The 17,330-nt window shown below is 33.7% G+C and overlaps 1 long non-coding RNA gene across 1 annotated transcript in view; it reads left to right on the forward strand.

The window, feature by feature from the left end:
- The window catches only part of LOC121071523, a 66,103-nt gene extending 53,950 nt beyond the window's left edge, over positions 1–12,153 (forward strand). Inside the window, exons 2-3 of the long non-coding RNA XR_005820667.1 lie at positions 6,676–6,750; positions 12,047–12,153. This is a non-coding gene — a long non-coding RNA (uncharacterized LOC121071523). The remainder of the gene's footprint in view (positions 1–6,675; positions 6,751–12,046) is intronic.
- The last annotated feature ends 5,177 nt before the right edge of the window (positions 12,154–17,330 follow it).

Genomic DNA, 17,330 nt, shown 5'->3' on the forward strand with positions numbered 1-17,330 from the left:
ACCTTGTATTTACAGTAAGTCCTGGTTGCCCTTTCTCAAAGAGTAACAGACCATCTAAACAGCTTAACTTGCCTCACACATTAAAACACATTAAAATCTTTACAAGAAGGTGGGAAGGTGGTATGCTACAGCTTTTCCTCTAGTCTGAAAACAGAGGAACCAGCTATTTTTAATATATTTCACAGGAGAAAAAAAAATATTACTTCTGAAAGGTTGTGGGAAAAACTGAATAAGTTTTCGTGATCAAACTCCTAGGACCAGAGTAGTCAAATATTACTAGAGAATAATCAACACAATTCTATGCTAATGAGACTTAGCATTCAGCACATGCAGAATATCCCCACTCCCTGAAATGATCCAATTAATGAAATGTAACATTATACTCTAGTACATAGATTTCATAATATCCCCGCATTTTTTTTCAGAATTCTTGTCCTTATTTATTGTAAAATCTGGAGTTACTTGAGAAGCCACTTTGTCATGTATTAATAGTTCCAGAAAACTTGGGGATCTCATGCCATTTTGCTTTTCCTGTGTTGTCTGCATATAAGATTCTGCAGTAGAAATAACAATAGGAGTCTTGCTTTAATATATTGAAAATTGAAAAAGTTCTAATAGAGCAAATTTCTTCTGCAGAAGAGCAAAGACAGCCCATAGACTAATAGTTTTGTACTAAATTTATCTTTTATCTTTGGTTTATCAGCAAGATGCATTTGTTGTACAGCTCTTGGCATCTTTTCTGTCATGAATAACCCTACACTCATTTCTATTCTATTTAATTATCCACGCTGGCTTAAAACATAATCAGCATTAAACCAGCTGTGCAACCTTGAAAGAACACCATTTCAATAATACATTGTGAAAGAGGAGCAAGCAGGCTATTAATTTTAATAGGAGACCTCCCTTCTGGCTATAGGCTGGACACTGTTCCAGAAGCTATATCCATGTACTGCCAAGTGGTAACATCCCTGGTGCACTCATTATGGCAACAGAGTTCATTCATAGCCTGACATTGTGACTAGCTAGACAGCCATCCAGGGCCAATAAGGTCACCTTCAGTTGCAGGCTTCCCTGCTAATACAGTGGAATGAGGAAATGTGTTTCGTAAATAGTGAAGAAGCTTACTTGAATTTCAGCATGTTTTGTCAACTAAAAATCTGCAATAGGAAAGCTGTAATTTAATGCTGTAAGAGTCTTTAATCATTCCATCCTGTCAGTTATGAGTTCTGGCTAGAAATCTTAACTGCTAAAGTCAGAAATTAATAACAACATATATTTCCTGATCTCCTAAGCAGCCAGAGTGTAAAACAGAAGTCTTAAATGAAATACCTGGATTTGGACTTGAATTCACCAGATCAGCTTTCATCTTCTATGGCACTTTAAAAAATCTATCTATAGCTGCTGTTATTCAGTGAGCCAAACCCTTCCTAGAAAAGCTAAAGACAAGCAAAATTTTCAAAAATGATGGCATTTTTCCTGTTCAACATATGTGCTGCACACTAATATGGCTCATTCAGCTGGAAACTTTACTGAGCTCAAGTTCTTGTTCTTTACCACAATGATCTACCGGGTTGGTGCACAAAGAATTACTATTAGAGGTGGTACCAAGGGAGGCAAAACTCACCGTGGCCTACGGTTGCTATATTGATGTCACGAACAGTATGCAATGTGAATTCTCTCAAGCTTAGAAACCTGCCTGGCCTGCTATACATCACCAAAGCATTTATGCGCTGTGGTGATCATGGCACTCTTCACTCTGGTGAGCAGAGAACTTACAGAAATCAGTGCTGAGAGACATGGAGAATCAATACTTGGTTCATTTTGTGTAGTGGAAATACTGTAGTTCTCTTGCTGAGGAATAAGGACCTATAATTGTCTGCAATAATAAGTTACAAAACATGCACACATACTATTACTGCCTTATATAAATATTTAGTGTGATCTGTAGATCAGTGCAGCCATGAAGTGTATACAACTATATACAAATTTGACCAGATAAAAGAAATATTAATCAATTTCCTGTTAAAATAATATAGCAACTACTTAGAGTGTTTAAACGATGCTCACAGAAATATGGTTTGATTTTTGGGTGGTCCTGTGTGGAGCCAGCCAGGAGCTAGCCTCGATGGTTCTTGTAGGTCCCTTCCAATATTCTATGATTCTTATATGAGCTCAGAAAAGTCTTTCACAGTGAGATGTTTTCAAGCAATCTGTTTTAAATATACATTTTTCATTAATTTGATTATAAGATCTATGTTTCAATCTCACAGTGTACTTTGCAAATGAGCTTGAAAATAATGTTTCTGTTAGAGTCAGAGAATAACCTGGAGAATACAGAAACTTTAAATTAGATAGTGTTGTGGTTTCTTGGGAAGACAAACACCATCATTCCCAATGTCCCCTCTTTCCTCCTTTTCTCCAGATTTTATTGCTGGGCATAATGCCATATGGTATAGAATATCCCTTTGGCCAGTTTGTGTCAGCTGTCCCAGCCGTGTTCCCTTCCAACTTCTTGTGCAATGACAGACTCCTCACTGGCAGGGCAGCCTGAGAAGCTGAAAAGTCCTTGGCTCTGTGTGAGCACTGCTCTGCAACAACTATAAACACTGATATGTATCACTCTATTTTCATCAAAAATCAAAAACACAGTATCATATGAACCTGTGCAAAGAAAGTTAACTCTATCCTAGATAAAACCATGACAGATGAGAATAAAAATTTCATTTTTGCACTTTTTAAAAATCTACCCATTAGCACATTTCTAAATTAAAAAGAGAAGCTTTGCTGATCCTGCAAAAGTTTTGTACATTTGGGCATATGCTAAAGGCCATTTATTTACACTGAACAATTCAAAGACTAGATCTTTAAAGGGACTTGATCCTCCCACAGTGGTATGTAGGCTGAAAATTCAAACCCTTATTGTCCTTTAAGCTGCTGTCTCAATAAGCAGACACTCTTTTTCACTCTTTTTCACTCTTTTTCACTCTTTTTCACTCTGAACTTCTCAGGTACCTTGAATTCTGCCTGTATGTGTAGGCAAAAGAGCTACAGGAAAAAAAAAAAAAAGAAAAAAAAAAAGATCACGATGCTCACTTATGACAAAAACTGAAAGGGATCTATAAACTTAGTTGTTTTAACCATGTTAAGGATTTTGATGTGAAAACTACAATAGTGAACACTTTTTTTTTAAGAGCCACAAACATTAGATAGACACATTTTCCATCTATTTTGGTATTTCCCCATTTCATAAACAACATTACTATCCCTAAAGCTGTCAATTCCTAATTGACCTTATAGATGGTTTAAATGTAATTCTGATCTTTAAAGAAATTTGGAATAGCTCACTTTCAAATCACAGGAGGTACTGTTGGTCTTAGCTAGGCTGGCATAGAATTGCAGTGATTTCTTATGACTAGTTTTGATGTGATCTGTTTATGAATTTTAATGAAATGTCTGCTAACTTAAATATCCTCAGGCTGAAAACTAAACAGCTAGGGCAGTTGTTTCCCTAGCCACACATCAGTATGTATTTCCTGATGGTCTCTATCTTATTATGTTTCTATTTTCACAATATATTTCAACTTTGCAGACAATGTGAGAACAAATTATATAAAAATCATTTTTTCTGGGCATACTTTTGGAGACACATTCTCTATGTTATTTCTTCATTTTTCTGAGATACCACTACCCAACAAATCTTAGAGTTAAGTTTCAATAGAACCAAGTCTTTTGTCTCTGTCCCAGGGTGAGATTGAAGGAGGTTCTGTCCCATTTTGAAAAATTAACTAATATGATGTCTCTAGCAGGAATAAATAAAATAAATAAATAAATAAATAGAAATTTATAAAGGAAAGAAAGACAGCGCTCCTCAACTGCTGTTAAGCACACCCAAGCTCTCTCATCCCATTCAAGTCCTGCTGAGTGTGTTGTAGCATTGGAGCTTTGTATTTGTGTACTGTGTATCAGATTCTGAGCTGAAGTGGGATAGTTCCACTTACTTCTCTCAAGCTACAGTGATCTATGTTAACTCAAGATCAGGCCCTATTGCTATTTAATGGTATACCATTTTAAAATGCTGAAGATATTTGACATATTTTTAAGCTTCATATTATGATATGGCATGTGTTTTGATGGATATCTATCTGTATTTCTTGGGTGGCTGGAAACACTTCACTTTGCTTTACATCTGAATATAAATCCAAATCATGCTGATAGCTGTAACAGCACTACTGCTTGTCATGTCTTACTGCTTAAAAGCAACTCAAAGTTTTTATGACAGCAAGGCAGTAGATTATATCAAGTTAATCCCATTTTGTGTACATTTGCATTTTTGCATTTGTTAAATATGTGTTAAAATTTAACAAGCAAGAGCAGTAAATTTAATGATTGATAAAGCTTGCAGGTCACTGAGATTTTTTCAGCATGATGGAAGCTCATATTTTGAAGTTGTGCTCAGTTATATTATTATTTATTTAATTTCTTTTTCTTTTTAAGAAAAAGAATTAAAAATTGAAAGTGAAAATTTTCTAGTGAAAAATTCCGTGCGTATGTTGGGCAACACCTTTGACAAACACGTTTACCCAATTTTCTGAACTTTTAATAAATATCTTCGGTTACTTTCAGTCCAATCATTATGTGATCTCTCTAAACTACATTTAAGTTCCTGAGAAAAACTTATTTCTCAGCTTCCAGTAAAATGGATTGTGCCTGAAGATCTCTGAACAGCAGCACTGCAGAAATAGTAACAGCTTAATGTCAAACTATTCTTAATGTCATACAGTTACATTACATAATACCAGAATATAAATTCAGAGTTTTTTGGAGTTGATAAAATGTTTTCATCTTCGTAGGTACACTTAATTGTTTCTGGGCTTTACGCAGCCACGGAAGTGCCACCTTTGTTTCTGTCTTGAAAATAACATGTGAACTAAATAAAGTGAAAAACTGTGGGGCACTATTAAAAACAAATGCTGCCAAAATGTGAAATGTTGATTAAAGGTGAAAGAATAACAGGCATATTAATTATCTAGGAGCTATGTGATCATATGCATAACTTCACCCATCAAGAAAAAAAAAAAAAAAAAAAGTGAAGATTCTAAACTTACTTTTAGTTGATTTTGCTTACAAGGTTTTAATAAACATAGACAGGAAAAAGGAAAGAGATTTTAAAATTTCTAACAGAAGTTTTTCACTGCTGGCTATAAACTTATCCTAAGGAAAACATAGCAGTTCCAATTTATTTTAATCTTTCAAATCTAGAAGTCTATCAAATTTAATTAGTTAAAAGGTGACTACAGATGTAAAAGAGAAATTAATGATATTTAGAATATATAACAGTATTGATTTTCACATTGGAAATGCTAACTGAAACAACACTCTCATTCAAATACTGATTATAAATGGAAAATTACTGGGCTAAAATACTCGTTAACTTCAGAAACAGAGACTAGAGCGAAAAAAATAGAAATCAGTTTTACTTATTTTCATTTTTATTTTTCTAAGCAAATAAATACATTTGAAAGGGGAGAACCACTCTGAAAAAATATTCTGATACATGTAAATGTTACACTTATATGATAAGAAATTCTTAATTCCCTGTCAGAAGTCTACTTGTTGCTTCTTAGTTCTAATTCTTAGTAAGAATCCCATTAGCTGTGTGCACTTTATGGATTGCATGTCCTCATAGGATCTTGATAAATTAATTCCAGTCATTGATTGTTCCTCTACAACACTGAAAGAATTAAAAATATATTTGAGAACTGATCCTAAATTTTAAATTGTACTCTTTTTTGATGCAATTTGGATTATACTGTTACCTTCCAAGGGAAGACCTGAACTTGTGAGAGATCTGCCATCTTTCTAAGCATAGCTGATTTCATACAATTTTAAAGCAACAGCTCAGTAAGATTTTGCAACCATTACAGTAGCGTTTGGCACTAAACAAAAAGCTCTAACATGAGCTACTCCTTTCAGTCTGTAATTGGAAAAGTTGCTATCTACCACCCTCTTACTTTTGCCAAATACCATATCTGTTCATGTTGGTCATTTAATTGCTTTGGGCATACTACTCTGTATCAACTGAACAAATGAATAAACTCTGGAATATATCCCCAACCTCATATGATGTGGATGCCATAGAAATTGTTGCTATTATTATTATTTTCTATTTTAATTTGTAATATTTGCAATTATTTTGTGAGTTCAATTAAGAATTAGTGTTCATCTACATTAGTAGTTGTCAGTATCATTTAAATTCCAAGTCTATAATGACATAGTGTTTCACAGTCATTGAATGCCAGGATGAGCAAGACTAGGGAACAAAAGAGAATGAAAAGAAAGCATCTGTGAGTAGATATTGGGGCTGTCTGGATGAAAAACTTCACATCTTCTCTAAAAATAAAGAAATAAATAAAACCAGTTGGAATTTAAATGAGACCCTAGAAGAATTTCTTGAATTCCAATGATACTTCCTATTCAGAGATTCTCCTTCTCTATCGGTGACTGCCTCCATACAGTTTTAAATCTCACTTGTTTCAGCAGTTGTTTCAACACAGAGTAACTTATTTTCTCTTGTTGGTAAGATACATTCATAGTTAATCTTGTACCCACTATTATAATCTGATTAATTGTCAGATATATTTTCCTGTAACCTGACATTAATGTTGTCTTTTGTAGAATTGTGGTGGATTGCTAAGAAGGAAACACCATCGACTTCCAAAATATTCCAGTACATCTATGAAAATGATTCAGGTGGGAGAACTTAGCATATATTTTCATAACTACAACACTAAGAATTCCAAGGGATTTCTGCCTGTAGTGAAGATTTATCAACAATTTACATATTGTATTGATGTGTTAAAATCCTAGCTCTGAAATGTCCATTGACTTTAAAAAGAATTCAGCTTTAGTATCTTAGAATGTTATAAAGGAAAAAAATACACGTGAACAATTTTGTCTGCATTTTAAACATGAATAGTGTATTACTTTCTCCTCTTATTATTTGAGGTATCTCATTTCTTAAATTTTATATAGGTAGGCATAGATAATTTTGTTGAAGGTCATAGTTTTTGTGCAGAATTTTGTTTTCACATTAATTTTAAATGACTTAGCATAATAGGAGCTCAAAAGGCATCTGAAGAATTGTTTATCTGCTCACAAAATTGTTGTGTTCATGAAGAAACTTCATATCTCAATATGCACAGTGCTATTTGAAATTAATGCTTTCCTGATTTAATATTCAGTTGCATAATAGTAGCTGGTTTATATGCGTATTTTCTTTTAAGAGTGGATGTACTGAGAACACCCACAAAGAACCTGGTGTTGAGTAACATCATTTTCTAGAACAGAGTAACTTTTCTGAGATCATTGCACAGTCTCTTACCCACATATTATAGTCTTCAGAGTTCATTGCTTCAGGACAAAAATATCTATTACTTGGCATTTTGGCTCAGAGTCTGGATATACCTTCCTTTCATCCATACATACTTCACTGAAAGAAATGAAATCTGATAATATGTATATATATACATTATCGTATATATAGCATATATATATATGACTATCCTGACCTTAGTTACTAGAAGGTAGTGAGACAATGAACACTACTAAGCCCCTAAGCTTTATTTATAAATAGCAGTGGAGTTACAAATTAATCCCAGTATTTATGCAACATTATGCTCCAGTTTCTTGAAAATAATTACCACCTTAAAATCCTTTAATATAATGAGTGGCAAAAATGGATAGAGCTGAATATAGGCAGATTTGGTCATACTAGACCTCTCATTATTTACTCTGAAAATAAAACACTGTACTTAAACTAAACCAGTTATTTTTATTAAAAGAAACAGTATATGTTGCAATATATATGCAGCAGAAATATACACTTACTTTCTACACAATATGACAGACTGTTGATCTACTACTGTTGACTGTTTCTACTTTTTTTTTTTCGTGAATGGTTACTACACATTTTGAAAATCTAATGATAGCAACAAGTAGCTGTATCTCTTATGCAAGATTTGTTTTAGAAAAAAAAAAAGCCAAATTAGCCTTCTATTATATAGTATTAAATACTTTAGTAAAAAATAAAAAGTATCTATATGTATATTGTTTTTAAAAAATAAATCCACCTTCTCTTTAACAATGCCTGCAGACAATCAAAACTAAGCAACAGATGTCAGAAACAGGTGATAGAATGTTTTAAATGGCAAGAACCACACTGTTATTAGGAGTTATAAAAAAAGCTATGAGAAGAAAAATAACTTGACTTTCAGATTCTAAGTCTAGACTTCCACATATAAAATATTGCCCTTGACAGTTATCAGCTCTAAATACACATATCTATGTAAAGTTCATGAAAGCTGTTTTCCTTTCTTCAAGGCCCAATTTATCTGAAAAACAAACAAACAAACAACAGACAAATACACCCTAGCATATGTTACAAATACTTCATTACAGAAAAATTATTCAGCTGGCATAAACCAATAAAAATCAATGGGATTTTAATGATCACCACTTGATGAATAATATTTAAACTACTGATTTTCCTATTATGAATATTTAGACAGGTTTAAAACAATATAGAAAATTAATTTAATGCTCATATATTTGGCTCTGATATGGCATAAAGTGAACCTTCCATTTGACCTGGTCTCATTTGATAAGGTTATATTTTGTAGAGGACTAAGATGTATCTTGATACAGTATCAGTGCAGAGAAGCTGAAGATGCATGCTCTCTCTGATAGGCAAAAGTACCAGCTGCTGATGGGAAGTACAAGTGTTTAGCATATCTGGTAAATATCTGTGCCTGCATATAAGTTCCAGTGACTGAAATTCCCTTCCTCCTTTTCAAAAATGTTTTATGCTATTATTCCATCAAAACTGTGTTTTCAATGCATTGCAGAGGGATATTTATCTATGGAGAAATTTACATTATTACATAAATCCTGGGTGAAATTCTGGTCCTACTGAACTCAGTGAGAATTTTACCACTGATTCTAGGATGCCTTTTAATTCATTACTCCAGGATGACAATTGCAGAATAATGTAAATTAGAATAGTGAACTTACAAAAACTGATTCTGTAGTAGAAATGGTAAGTCACCCTTAGCTACATGTAATGTTCTAAAAGTGATACTATAATGTTATAATGTTAGCACTTTGCTATCTGCTCTTCTGCTCTGCATTGCAGCTATCATGGACAAGGAAAAAGCTAGATATGCAGTGCCATCAGAGACAGGGAATATTAACACTTATTTTTCCTCCTGTCTTGTCATTCCTATTCCTGCTTTTTTTTTTTTTTTTTTTTTTTTTTTCAGCCAGTGCTCTGTTTTTAACTACGAAGTGAAATATGTAGTGTCTTCATTTTAAATTGGGACTATATGCATTTGAGAGGTGGCACAGGTATTTTCCAGAAGAATCCTGTGTATATTGCCTATTTTGTTTAAGTGAAAGAAAAAGGCCAAGCTCAAATTCACTTCTAATGAGCCATGTGTTAGTGTCAGGGTCTCTGCTGTCCACTCAAATGCCATAGAACACATCTGACTTTATAATGAGCCAAACAGTTGTCTCTTCATAATCTCAGTTAGCCTTCTGTTAGGTATCTGTTTCCAAATTTTACAATGCTATAGTGGAGGTTATGTGCTTTTATGGCTAAAATCCAGTTGAAGATGTACTTGTTCTAAAATCCCTCACATTTTGTCAAACCTATTGGCAAGCAGTTGCCTTCATATCCTTTGCAGTGAAAACGTTTGACCTTACAGAATCCAAATGGCTTATTGCCTAGTTTTGATCTACTTTGTACACTAATGGGGAAGAGATCAAAACCAGATGACAGACATCAAGGCAAACGGCCAGTGGCAGAATGGTTGGCCTGTAGGCAGAAAACTGAAGTAAACCTGGCAAGTATTATTTATCTCATGGGAAAACTACCTCAAGCTGACCGCTTTTATGATTAACTCCTAAATGGTTACTGAGAACCACCACCAAAATTTATTTTGAAATTTGACAGCTTGAACCTTATTTCCTCTTCTAAAATACATTTTCCTGCATTGGTATTAGAAAGAAATGCAGAAGAACTTATGTACAGATAATTGCACATAAATGTAGACAGATCTTGAGAAATAGAAATATGGCTGTATGAGGGACATGGTAATAAAAGCAAGTTACTTTCCCATATTATTCTCAGTGCAAGGACAGTGTTAAAAATTTTGGTTTCAAATGCCTTTAGTCAAGTAGGTAGGCCTTGTGTCTACTGGATTGTTTTCTCTAATATAACCCCAAGCAAAAGGGTTTAACTACAGACATGGCAAAAAGAAAAGTTTTAAAAAACAAACTTAATAACAGTTCATTTTCTTGATGAAAATAAAACGTTAGAATATGTTTCTGCACTATGAATGTTTTTCACCTCTACTGGCAAATTTTATACTCAGAATAACTAGTAATAGAAAGGCTGCACAAAATTAATGGCTTAGTAAACAAACATTATTTTTATAATTTAAAGTCACAGTTCAGCCTCCATAAATTACACTTTTTCTTTAGGTGTGATAGCTTCTATTTCTTAACTCTTAACTCTATCTCAAACGTGTTCACATCTAGATGCTGAAGACTAGATCACAGCAGACTGCAATAAAAGAAATCCCAACAAACCATTAATGTATTACTCTTCTCTGAAGTAAAACATAGCATACAAAACATCAAAACGTAGCCCTTGTACATGATGCAGAGATCTAAAAAAAAAAACATTTAATTTCATTTTCATTTCATTTAATATCACTTAGGTGATATTAATATCACCTAAATATTAATATTACCTAAATATTAATATAAAATCACTTAGGTGATATTAAATCAAATATCCAATATAACTATTCTTTCCAGCTTTTCACCTTTGTTACATATACAAACGTAGTGTCGCATATTAACTAGTCATAATGCATTACCACAGGCAGATCTTTAGTTGAGAATCACCAAAATGTGTTGGTTAGAAATCCTGCAGGGTAAAAAGAAAGAGATGTGTTTTACATGGATCCAGATATCTGAGCCACTATCCTAGAGTTCAAGGAGTCTTTAACATGCTATTCCCAGTCAGAAGTCAAGGTCACCAAGACTGCTCTCAGGCCTGTATTTATGAAGACCAATGCTTAGAGATCCAGCTGTGTGTTTTACTGACTGAAACAGTATCAGTACAGTATTTGCTGTATCAGCAAACATTAAAATCTAATATCAACACTTGTGAACTTGTAGACTTTGTAAAACCAGCTCACACAGGTGGAATGATGTGGAAACAGTTAGTGTGTGTGCTTTGAGTATACAATCCTATACAGAAACACTACTGGAGTTCCTAGTATTCCACAGTTTTAATTATATTTAAAACATTGCTATGGGATTTCACAATAATCTCTTGTATAAGCTACCGATAACATTGGTTTCATACTATTCTCAAAGTGCGATAATGCCGTGGCGGAATTGTTTTGTACTACAGATAATTTGGTAAATTGCAAAAGAAGGCTATCACAATAAATATAACACATAATAAGTATTAACATTTCCTTATCCATTTTTGATGATATATTTTAATTTTTAGCTATTGAGACGGCAAAATTTGCAGTACTGTTTGCTTCCCTATATTCACAAAGGAAAGACTTGTTCCACTTCTAAAAATTTTGTGGTTAGATGTTTTTCTTTATCCATCTTTAATTTTCTGTCCGTTTGGAAACAAGAAAACATATAGTTTAAGAATATCTGAGCTTGCTGTGAATAAGATTAGTGACAGAGTAGTCACAATGAAGCGATGCAGAAACATTGCTAACTTGAATTTAGACTTTTTCATAAAAGTAAAGAACAATTTCAGTTGTTTTTTAATGCCACTGCATTGTGTCCTTCAGATCTCTTGAAGAAAGATTGCAAATCTATTTAAAGGCCCACTGAGAATACAGTAACTAAACTAATGTAAACTTCTGGGAATAAAAGTGTCTCATATATGAATTCTGAAGTAGTTCTGCTGAACTTGACTGTGGTATTGATGGGTGAAATGTTCTAATTACAGGACACACAAACCATTTGGCCTGAAAACATGGACCACAAAATATTCCATTCATCCTTTAGATGGTATAACAATATAGCCGGGACTGGATTTATTTCCCAGTTAAAACTTTCACAGAGAACTACAGTTTAGCTTGATTAAAACAAATTGTGACATGTTGGTTGGAAATACTTCTCACCTCCTTAAACAAATGTTCAAGGGTTTTTCTTTCGACATTGAAACAAAATATTTCTATTTTAAATTCATAATGGTGTTTTACTTTTAAAATTATCCTGTGGTTTCATTCTGAACCATTGAAAATATTTTAATAAAATAAAATAAAATGATTCTGGTATCTATAATTATTATTATTATTATTATTATTTAAATAAAATAAAAATTATATGAACATTTGTAACAGGTTGCCCAGGGAGTTGGTGTAGTCAGTGTCCCTCGGGGAATTTAAAGAATGGTTGGATGTGGTACTTAGGGACATGGTTTAGTGGGTAATATTGGTGGTAGGGGGATCATTGGACTAGATGATTTTGGAGGTCTTTTCCAACCTTAATGATTCTATGATTTTTTAGCCCAAATTTGACATAAGCACATCCTTTATATTATGCTGCTCCATCCTTTAGCTTATGTGAAGAGAGTTAGTTATTGGGTCACAGTTCTGATTGTATCTGATCTCACAGACCATAAAATACTTACCACTAATATTTTGGAACACAGTAGCTGTCCCTCCTGCTGTCTGTAATGGAGAGAGCTTTGACTCCTGTGTCCAGAATAACACGTTACAGCTTTCCATGAAAGAAGTGCAAGCATATCCTTTTTTCAAGGCAATCTTAATTTTGCTTTGTGAATGAAAAAATAATAAGAAAAAATAAAATCTCTTGGAAAAGTAGTGTTCCCTTCTAAGAAACTTCATTATAATCTACTAGATGGCAGCTGTTCCTTGCAGCATATGCCTCACTGTTTAAATCTGGAATACACAAAACAAACTCCCATCTACAGGGGAAAAACAAAACAACAACAAACTTAACAAAAAGCAGGAAAATAAAAGAGAAAAGCTTGTAGACTTATTTTATTTCTACCTCAAAGTTTCTGTTTATCTCAATATATTCTGATAAAAAGAATTATTCTGCATTGCTTTTCATTGTCCAGTGAAGGACCATAAAATGTTTAAGGGACTGGAGCATAAGGAGAGGCTGATAAAGCTGAGTATGTTCAGCCTGTAGAAGAGAAGGCTCAAAGGGGTCTTATCAATTTGTCTAAATACCTGTTGTGAGGCAACAAAGAGGGAGCCAGGCTCTTCTTATTGGCAACTAGTGGCAGGAAAAGATACAATGGTTAGAAATCAAAACAGGAAATACCATCTGACCACAAAAAAAAAAAAAAAAAAAAGTTTTTACCGTGAGTGTGGTCAAACACTGGAACTGGTTGCCCAAAGAGGCTGTTGAGTCTCAATTTTTTGGAAATATTCAAAACCTGACTGGACACAGAATTGGACAACCTGCTCTAGCTGACATTTCTTGAGCAGGGGAGTTGGACTGGATGACCTCAAGATCATCTTTAACCTCAGCTGGTCTGTGGTTTCCACAATTCCCTGATTTCTTTCCCTGAGATAAACAGATAAGAAAGGATTATTTTCAAAAGAGACGTATCACTGCTGTCAAAATACACAACAATAACAGTTGTATATTATAACCATTATTAATATTTAAGAGGCTTGTACAACATAACATAAGGGATGATGAAATGTTCATGCAATCCAAATTCTTCCTTTACAGCATATTAGAGGTTATCTTATAATAAAAGCCCTTGTAATGTACATCTTTAAATCTAAGTAAATTCAAGCACTACTACTAAAGACTGGAAACTGCTTTTCTAAGCTTCTTAAAATAATCTGAATTTCTGACACTCTCAAGGAAATGTCAGTCAATTTCCAATGGGAAGATTCTATTCTTTTGGATTTTGCTAGGCTGGATAATCTTTGATTATTTTAAAATGCCAACTCCGTGAGAAGCAAGATAGACAATAATAATAAAGTTGTTCAGAATTAATGTCAGTTTCAAGGCAGAAGCTCTGAACTATGTTCATGGGGAAAGTAGAAAACTGTGAAATTCATCCCAGTACAAAATCATATACTATTTGATTTCTTTCGAATTTTGAAATGAATTAAGCTTTCATTAACACCCTTATAACTTCACATGCCTCAATAGTTTGTCACAGATAGAAGTAGAATTTGGACCAATGTATACAGATTCTACAACAGAAGGTTATTTGACTGAGCTAAACCATGGCTATTTAAAGAAAGTGTGACTTTCATTTACTTATTATGGAATGGTAGAGTAAACTTTTAAAATGCTAAAGTGCTAGATAGCCTAGAGAAACAGAGGCTTAGGGGAGAGGCCTTATTGATCTCTACAACTACTTCAAAGGAGGTTGTAGTGACGTGGGGGTCAGTCTCTTCTCCCAAGCAACAAGTGGTAGGAGAAGAGGAAATGGCCTCAAGTTGCACCAGGGCAAGTTTGTTGGATATTAGGAAAACTTTCTTCATTGAAAGGATTATGAAGCATTGGAACAGGCTGCCCAGGGAAGTGGTTGAATACCCTGGAGGTATTTAAAAGACATGTAAATGGGATGTTTAGGGACATGGTTTAGTGGTAGATTTGGCAGTGCTAGGTTGGACTTGGTGATCTTAGAGGTCTTTTCCTACCTAAATTATTCAATGATTCTATGATTCGAAAAATTAGTATGCCTAATCAGCCTTGGCTTTTATTTATTTATTTATTTACTTATAAATTGTAAACAGTAACCTACTTTTGAGTGAGACTTTTCCTGTTCATTTGAGCTTTCAATAAGTGTCACCGTTTGCTCTTAAACTTAATGCTGCTTCCTTGTTCATTCTTTGTCTACATTTTTTGTTCCAGTGTTTGAATAAACAATTTTACTGGAACATTTTTTATTGGATTAACCAGAATACCAAAAAGAACCAAAATCTCAAAACAAAAATCTTTGGAATAATACATTATACTTGCACATTGGTACTAAATATATTGCTTCTCACTAGAAGTAGACTATTCTTCTACTGGGTACGGATTTTGGGAATGGAGAAAGGTGTCTTATCTTACTAGGTAAGAGGAAAACGTAATAAGCTAGTTTCTTAAAACAGCTTTTGCAAGATGTTTCCAGTGTTTTGCATTTACTGAAACTTATTTTGAGTTTTATGAGTCTTTGATACTCTCCTGCTGTTGGAAGGTTGTATTTTTCCTCCATATCTTTTGTGTTTGATATGTAAGCATAATCTGAATTTAGTTCCTGTTCACTTAAACTCATGAATAACTGTAAGCATCAGAAAACACATGCTGGAATAATGGAAATTAAAGTAAATAATGGACATTGAGAGCTAATCTTACTAAGCTAACCAAAACATTAAAATATATAAAACATTATATATATGTAAGCACATTAAAAATTCTCCATGTACATCATATGCTTTATGTAATAACTTGAAGGCATCTTTTTTTTTTCCTTATATAGTTGCTCTAGTTTCTTTTTTAATTTCTTTGCATGTTGTTATGAGGAAAATTTCAAATCAAAATTTGTGAATGTACTTCAGAGTTCTGGATTTTTGAATTTTGCAGAGATACTATTCATTGTCTTAATTTTCAGATAAAACCTTGGATTAAAGAGAATTAGAACATTCAGTCATGTATATATGACCCATTTAACAACCAGAATACAGTAAGACAGCCTGATGTGAAAATGGGACTGTACAGCAGGAAATTTGTGGTACAAACATTTATATCCTTTACTTTAAAAGGGATATCTGAAAATACTAGGCATGCTACTTAATACCAGGCATGCAATTAAAATGTACTAGGTCGACCATTTATACCAACATATTGTTTTTATTGTCCTTAGAAACATACCACAACAAATATGTTTCCTGCTGATCATCCCTGCAATTCTTGTGCTATTCATAAGGGTGCCAAGGCAAACTCAATTCCTTTGCAATATATTACCTGACAAATCTTAAATAAAGGTAATGACAACTAAACCCTTCCAAAACTCCTACCTCCCAGAATTCCATGCCAAGAACTTACCTTCTGTCTTTTTTTGAACATCTGTGTGACCTACTTTCTTATAATTAACTACATCTTACTCTGTTACTGGGGATTGGTGGTTATACAGCACAGGAACACTCCGCTCTATTTAAGACAAAAACCTACTGTTGAATTCAATGTCACAGCAGAGTTTTATAGCAGTGAGGAATTGCCTTGATAAATGGCCCTGACATTAGCGTTTTCATGACTCTACCTTCAATGTCATTGCATCACAGTGCAGAGTGCTAAAGTAAGGCCACTTCTACCTTCCGACAACATATTAAGTTGAAGCTCACTCTATCTCTGGATCCCATAGGCACAATAAATGGAGAAAATAACACATTTACAAACTGATAAAACCCAGCAAAGCTAATAAAATCAGACACTTTATAGCTTGGCTAATAGTGTCCTTTGAAGGGCATCAAATAACACATCATGTACTGCTCTGGGGGAAATCAAATTAGGTGCAGCAATGTTCTGAACTATGCATTTGAATAGGCAGGAGATACTAAAGCTAATCAACTCATAATGATTGAAATTTTATAATTAATGCACTGTTTGTGTTAACGTGGATATATTTGGCTTTGATAGGAGCAGCAATCACCTATCAAATTGTTCCAATTTCAATAAGGAAGTTCTTTCAAAATTTTAGAAATATTTCATGAATTACAGTCTCCTTCCTTACATTGTGTTTGATGGTCTATTAGTACAGTATCATCATATGTCACTTTAGCATATAGGGCGTTTTTGGTATTGCCAGACAACTATGACAATAGCTACATTATTCCATTTGTTCTAACTCCAGAAATTAATACAAATCAGTTTATATTCTAATAGCACATTCTGTGCAGCTATAAAAACATACAAGTTGCCTTTGTTCTCATGTTGCAGTTTAACATAAAACTACCATTCAACTTTTCTTTTAATCTGCCACAGCTCAATTTCATTGTGCTTATCTGAAGTACCAAGCATCAGTTCTGTGTTGAGGTTTAGCTACTGGTTCCAGCTATCTTGATCTCTGACCATTTCCTCCATTTTAACAATGTTTGGTCTGCAAGGAGTTCACAATCAAACCCGTTAAATAGTATAAAAATGTGTTGCAGAGTGCCTTGAAAAGCAGTAATACTCATTTGTGCTCAGATTTTGTCAGGTCTGATAAGCTAATCAAGGTTAAGTCTGTATAGTAATAATGCAGGAGA

Source organism: Cygnus olor, chromosome 5 (genome assembly GCF_009769625.2).
Source record: "Cygnus olor isolate bCygOlo1 chromosome 5, bCygOlo1.pri.v2, whole genome shotgun sequence".
Classification (NCBI taxonomy): Eukaryota; Metazoa; Chordata; class Aves; order Anseriformes; family Anatidae; genus Cygnus; species Cygnus olor.